This window comes from Gossypium arboreum, chromosome 5 (genome assembly GCF_025698485.1).
Source record: "Gossypium arboreum isolate Shixiya-1 chromosome 5, ASM2569848v2, whole genome shotgun sequence".
Lineage (NCBI taxonomy): Eukaryota > Viridiplantae > Streptophyta > Magnoliopsida > Malvales > Malvaceae > Gossypium > Gossypium arboreum.
The window spans coordinates 13,613,195-13,620,580 of NC_069074.1; the positions used below are offsets into that span (position 1 = coordinate 13,613,195).

A 7,386-nucleotide genomic window follows, 5' to 3' on the forward strand; every position below is an offset into this window, starting at 1 on the left:
GTGGGAAAGAGATATTTAGATAAGAAGAAGAGAGAATTTCTTGATCTTCGACAAGGAATAAAACAAAGGCGAATATGAAAGAGAATTTGTGTATCTCAAGAGATATGCTCGGGATGTTGTACCGACATAGGAAGAAATGTGCATTAGATTTGAAGAAGGGCTTAATGATGAAATCGAATGATGATTGGAGGTACAGAGATTCGGAATTTGTGATTCATCGATCGAGCTCAAAAGATGGAAGAAGTGTATAATGAAAGATGCAAAGAGAAAGAAGAGGTAAAGAGGTATACAAAAGAAGTTTCTCTAGACCAACTTTGACTTTTTCGCCAAAAGTTCGAAATGATTCTCGTCGACTGTTATAATCCCGAACGATCGAATAAAAGTAAAACGACTCAACAAGATGTCGGAGTAACTAAGAAACCAGCAGCTAGTGCTAGTAGTGTGCAAAATATTCGAGACTTAGATGTAAAAATTGTGGTAGATTTCATATTGGTGAGTGTTGGGGAAGAGCCGAGCTTGCTATAAATGTGGTGGAACTGATCATTTTATTCGGATTGTCCTCAATTATTAAAGAAGATAGAGAACAAGGGAGAAGCAAGCAAATACTCCTCGAAAAGGTAAACGTTCGGTCAAAGTAGTCTTCTTTGGACTGTTCATTCGGGAACGAGAGATACTGCAGCTCGATCAGAGACAAGAGTACCTGCACGTACATATGCTATCCGGGCAAGGGAAGAAGCTTCTGCTCCAGATGTGATAGCTGGTAATTTCTATCTTTTTGATGATTCTGTATATGCTTTAATTGATCCTGGATCTACACATTCATATATTTGCACTGCATTAGTGTCAGAAAAGAAAATGACTGTTGAGTCCACTGACCTTGAATTGCAAGTCACTAATCCACTAGGGCAAAGTGTGTTGGTTAATTTAATATGTCGAATTGTCCACCGAAAATACAAGGTGTGAATTCTCTGCGATTTAATGTTGTTACCTTTCCGAGAATTTGATGTTATTCTTGGAATGGATTGGGTGATTGAACACGATGCCATAGTGAATTGTAGAGAAAACGGATTGATTTAAAATGTCGACAAGGAAATAGTTTCAATGAGTTTGGGGATAAAAGAATGATGTCGAATTATTTCACCTTTTACATTTCGAAAATTGATTCGGAAAGGTAATGAAGCATTTTAGCTTATATTCTTGATACTCGGGTTCGAATTGAAGATGGAACAATTGTCGATTGTTAATGAGTTTCTTGATGTGTTTCGAGGAATTACCGGTTTACCCCGGATCGTGAGGTTGAATTCACAATTGATGTAATTCCTGCATGCCCAATATCAATAACACCGTATAGAATGGCACCTCTTGAGTTAAAAGAGTTGAAGACACAGTTGCAAGAGTTATTGGATAAAGGGTTCATCGAATCGAGTACATCACCTTGGGCGCTTTGTCTTATTTGTGAAAAAGAAAGATGGTTCGTTGCGATTGTGTATTGATTACAGGCAGTTGAATAAGGTAACAATTAAAAATAAATATCCATTACCTCGTATCGATGATTTGTTTGATCAACTGAAAGGTGCTGCAGTGTTCTCAAAAATAGACCTTAGATCTGGGTATTATCAGCTGAAGGTTAAAGAGTGTGATGTGCCAAAGACTGCTTTTCGAACTCGGTATGGTCACTACGAATTTTTGGTAATGCCTTTTGGTTTAACGAATGCCCCTGCTGCATTTATGGATTTAATGAATCGAATTTTTCAGTCTTATTTGGATAGATTTGTGGTGGTATTTATTGATGACATATTGGTCTATTCAAAGACAGAATCCGAACATGCACAGCACTTGAGAATTGTACTACAGACGTTGAGAGAAAAACGGTTATATGCGAAATTTAGTAAATGTGAGTTTTGGCTTCATGAGGTTGGATTTACGGGTCATATTATATCAATGAAGGAATTCGTGGATCCAAGTAAAGTTTCAGCGATGGTGAATTGGAAAACACCAAGAATGTAAATCAAGTGCGAAGTTTTCGGGATTAGCAGGATACTATCGCCGTTTTGTAAAGAATTTTTCCATGATTGCTTCACCAATGACTCGTTTATTACGTAAGAATGTTGAGTTTATGTGGTCGATGAATGTCGTGAGCTTTGATCGATTAAAGAAAATGTTAATGAAGCTCCATCTTAACTCAACCGAATCGTGTATACCGTATGTTGTGTACAATGATGCATCTTTAAGTGGTTTGGGTTGTGTGTTAATGCAATGGGAAAGGTGGTGGCTTATGCTTCACGGCAATTAAAACCACATGAAAAGAATTACCCTACACATGATCATGAGTTAGCTGCAATTGTTTTTGCCTTAAAAATTTGGAGACACTATTTATATGGTGAGAAGTGTTATATGTATACGGATCACAAAAGTTTGAAATACTTAATGACTCGAAGGAACCGAACTTAAGATGAGACGGTGGTTAGAGTTGTTGAAAGACTATGATTTGGTTATTGACTATCATCCAGGGAAAGCTAATATAGTTGCTGATGCACTGAGTCGAAAGTCATCCTTGTTTGCACTTCGGGCAATGAATGCTCATTTGGCTCTTAATGAAGAAGGTGTTGTATTAGTAGAATTGAAGGTAAAACCAATGTTTCTTCAACAAATTCAGAAGCTGCAGAATGAAAATCCAAAATTGGTGCTGAAACGGCAAATGGTTCGGGATAATTTAGATTCGAGTTCAAGATTGATGATGAAGGTATATTGCGCTATCATAATAGGATTTGTGTTCCCAATAATTCGATTTAAAGAATGATATTCTTTCAAGCACATAATAGTATGTATTCTATTCATCCGGTAGTACAAAAATGTATGGTGATCTGAAAAAGACATATTGGTGGCTGGTATGAAAAGAGAAATTTTAGAATTTATTGCAAAATGTTTGATTTGCCGCAAGTTAAAGCGAGCATCAAGTGCCAACGGGTTTATTACAACCCATTATGATTCTGAATGGAAGTGGGAGCATATTTCAATGGATTTTGTGTCGATTGCTGTGACTCAGAAAGAAAGATTCGATATGGGTGATTGTTGATAGATTGACAAAGTCAAGACACTTTATTCGATCGAATGATTTTTCACTTAATAAGTTAGCGAAATTGTATGTGTCGAGATTGTGAGACTACATGGAGTTCCAATATCTATCATTTCGCATCGGGATCCGAGGTTTACTTCAAGATTTTGGAATAAATTGCAAGAAGCCTTAGGCACCGATTGAATTTTAGTACAACATTTCATCCTCAAACAGATGGACAATCAGAGCGAGTGATTCAAATTTTAGAAGATATGTTAAGATGTTGTATACTCGAGTTTGGTGACAGTTGGGAAAGGTATTTACTGTTATTGAGTTTGCTTACAACAATAGCTATCATCTAGTATAAAAATGACACCATTTGAGGCTCTTTATGGTAGAAAATGCAAAACTCCATTGTGTTGGTCTGAATTGAGTGAATCAAAAATAGTTGGGGTTGATTTGATTCGAGAAACCAAGAGAAAGTCCGGATTATTCGAGATAGTCTAAAAGTCGCCTGGATCGTCGAAGTCATATGCGGATTTAAAACGAAGAGACATAGAATATGCAGGGGTGATCGAGTATTTTAAAAGTTTCACCATGGAAAAGGGTGTTACGATTTGGTAAAAGGGAAAATTAAGTCCAGATTCATAGGGCCATATGAAATTGTGGAAAGGGTTGGTCCTGTGGCTTATCGTTTGGCTTTACCTCCGAACTTGAGAAGATTCATAATGTGTTTCATGTGTCTATGCTAAGGCAAGATAGGTCGATCCTTCACACGTAATTCCCATACTGAAATTGAGCTTCAACCAGATATGACTTATTCGGAAGAACCAAAGAAGATTTTGGCTCGTGAAGTTAAGGAATTGCGAACAAAAGAGTACCATTGGTTAAAGTATTATGGCATCGACATGGTATGGAGGAGGCAACCTGGGAAACAGAGGAGTCAATGAGATCACAAGATCCAAATCTATTTTCAGTAACAAATTTCGAGGACGAAATTTTTAAAGGGGAGAGTTGTAACGGCCTAATTTTCAAGTGGTGTCGGAAATGGTGATTTGAGATCACTAAATTCGACAAATAAGATTGAACAAGATAGTAATTTAATATTTATGAGTCAAGTAAGAATTTAGAAGAATTTGTGAAATGGTGAAATTAGTGAATTAAAAGAATTTATTAGGTCAACGGGTCAAAAATGAGGTATCGAGACCTCAAAGTTAAAATCGAGCTATAAATATTTTTATAAATATTTATGGAGTGTCATTGAGTTAGTATTAAAGTTTCATTAGAAAATTTTAACGTTTGGATGGCTAATTAATTAAAAAGGATTAAATTGAAAATAGCACAAAATTTGTTAAATTGTGAGTAAATAGCTTAAGTATTTAAAAGATGGATTTAAAGAGCAATTAGACCCAAAGGTTAATGGCTGGACGGTTTGGGTATGAAATAAGCAAGAAAACAATGTGAACAAGGGCAAAATTGGAAATAGATAAAAGTTAATAGTTAAATAATGATGTAATTGAAAAATCTAGACATTTCTTCATATTTTCTCAGCCAAAACGCCATAGAAGGTCTGGAGAAAGCTGGTTTTCATATTTTTACATCATGTGAGTCTAATTCTTGCTTTTTCTTGATAATTTTTATGTTTTATGACTTTTACAATTAGGTCCACTTGTAGAATTCATTAGTTTTTGATTTTATGGGTGAAATTGGAAGTTACCCTGGATGTATAAGGGAATTTTATGATGAATTATTATGAAATTTAAGTTCTAATTTCATATTAAGGTGGTTTTATTAAGTGATTTTGATAGGAAATGATATTTAGGACCTAATTGTGAAAAAGTTGTGAATTGAAGGTTGCTGTTGAAATTCAGAATATAAAAGGTTTTGAAATAGTTTATAATGATAAAATAAAGTGTTAATTGAGAAAAATTAGTTCAATTGATGGGTGAATTGAGTAGGGACTAAATTGTGAAAATCAAAATTTTGGGGTAAAAGTGTAATTTCAAAATTTGAACAGCATAAATTGTGAAGTGAAATAGAAATCAAATAAATGCTAATGAGTAGAAATATTTTATATTATAGATCAAGAATCCAAAGAAGAACGAGGAAAAGAAAAAGTTGCGGAATAGTCCCTAAATTTCAATATCTTCTACAAATTAGCCGGGTAAGTTCATATGGTTGAATTTAGATGTTTATTTGTGAATGATTGAATACGAATTTGTTGTGGGATTGTGTAGATTTTGTTAATGAAAGAATAAATGTGGAAATGCAAATTAGGAAAAACGCAGGATTGAGTACGTTCGTATCGTGACGTGTGATGAATTGACGGATAAGACCATGGTTGTTCCATGGCAAAGTGTGAAATGTAGGTATGGTATCATCCATACTGAGTTGTGAAATGTAGGTATGGTATTATCCATACTGAGCTGTGAAATGTAGGTATGGTATTATCAAATCCATACTGAGTTAAGAAATGTAGGTATGGCATTTCCCATACCGAGTTGAAAAATGTAGGTATGGTATTTCAATGAGGAAAACCATACTGAGTTGTGAATCGTGACATTGAGCAACGACGTACTCAATTTCGTAAGCCGTTTCCTAATTTGATTATAAGAAATAAAAGAGAAGTGATCCAAATGGAAGAGATTGAGTAGTTGTTACTGTTGAGCTCAACTATGTGAATTATTATAACAATGGTTGTGAATCGCAGGAAACTTTAGTAAGTGTTTTGGTATTGTTTGGAAATATTATGTTTGGTAAGCATTACTTTTAACCTATGAACTTACTAAGCTTCAATAAGCTTACTTGTGTGTGTTTAATATTTTTATGTAGATTGACTTGAAGTGAAGTGGGTAGATCGGATCAACACAACAAAGCACACTATCCAGATCAATTCCGTAGCTTTTTTTTTATGTTTGAAGATTTATATGGCATGTATAGAGTTTAAATGAAATGAAGTAAAGATGTTATAAACTAGTTAACAACATTTTGTACTAAAATAGTTTTTGGTTAGTAGCAGTAGTCTGAGTTTGAAAATTCACCATAAATCATAAAAATATAATTATAGGTTGAATAAAATATGAAATTAAATCTTATTGAATCTAGTTTCACATAGAAGAAACGGTGTAAGCAAAAGGCTTTCATATCAGGAGATATTTGAATTTTGTGAGACAAGGTCAGAGTGATTTTGAACTCCCTGTTCTGATTTGTAAAAATCATTAAAATTATAAAAATTAATTAGGAGTCATACTATATATGTATGGATTCCTTATTGAGTCTATTTTTAATAGAAATAAACGTCTTGGTTATTTGAATTCTGTACATGGAGAAATTTGGTTCGTAGTGAATAGGGGTCAGAGCAGCTGAACCCTGAAACAGGGGAGACTTCAACTAATAAACTGTACTAATTGGCCCAACCAAAAATTCTAGAAAAAAATTAGTAAGTAGATATATGAGCCTAGATTTGGGAAAATTTTACGGATTTAGATTTCGAGTTTTGTAACTCGAGATATGATTTTTTTTGCATCTGTAACGCAGTTGGACAGCTTGTCTGGAAAGTGTGATATAAATTGTTTGAATTTGTTTAAGTGCTCAAATAAGTTTAGTAATGCCTCGTGCTCGACTCCGGCGACGGTCTCGGGTAAAGGGGGCGTTACAATGCTCTTACCGTTTCTTCATAAGCATATATCATTCATTTCATTATATCAATATTTCATGCTCCATCATTTCTATATATTTTATGTATATTTATTCCGGTAATAGTTTATATCAAACTTAACATAAATTATATTCCATGTATTTATACTTATTTCGTTTATCTATCTTCATAATTATTTCATACAACTATTTTGTACATATATTTCCATATGACCAGTTCTTGTAAACATTTCACACAACCATTTCATATAACCATTCGTCATCTGATACGTATTACCTGAATATCAATTGTTCAATAGATACCATAGCGTCTCCCATCCACGGTCTTATTTATCTTTGACATAATGCCATAGTGTCTTTCAACTATGGTCTTACTCATTTTCTGTCATGTTGCCATGGTATCTTTCAACCATGGTCTTATTCTTTTCATGTCACATTGCCATGGTATTTTTCAACCATGGTCTTATTCATTTCATATCACGTTGCCATGGTATCTTTCAACCATGGTCTTACACATTTCATATCAGGTTGCCATAGTATCTTTCAACCATGGTCTTACACATTTCATATCAGAGAGCACACTCTTGCGAACCTCATCCTTATAGTGGGATTACCAGTCTAGGCTAAATCCCCTGTAATATAAACTCATAGAGTATTGTCGGGATTACCAGTCC

The 7,386-nt window shown here is 34.4% G+C and overlaps 1 long non-coding RNA gene across 1 annotated transcript; it reads left to right on the plus strand.

Moving 5' to 3' along the window:
• Positions 1-641: 641 nt before the first annotated feature.
• On the plus strand, positions 642-6,176 carry LOC128293347 (uncharacterized). The gene is made up of 3 exons (XR_008283529.1): positions 642-760; positions 5,138-5,219; positions 5,888-6,176. It is a non-coding gene; the product is annotated as an uncharacterized LOC128293347 (long non-coding RNA).
• Positions 6,177-7,386: the final 1,210 nt, after the last annotated feature.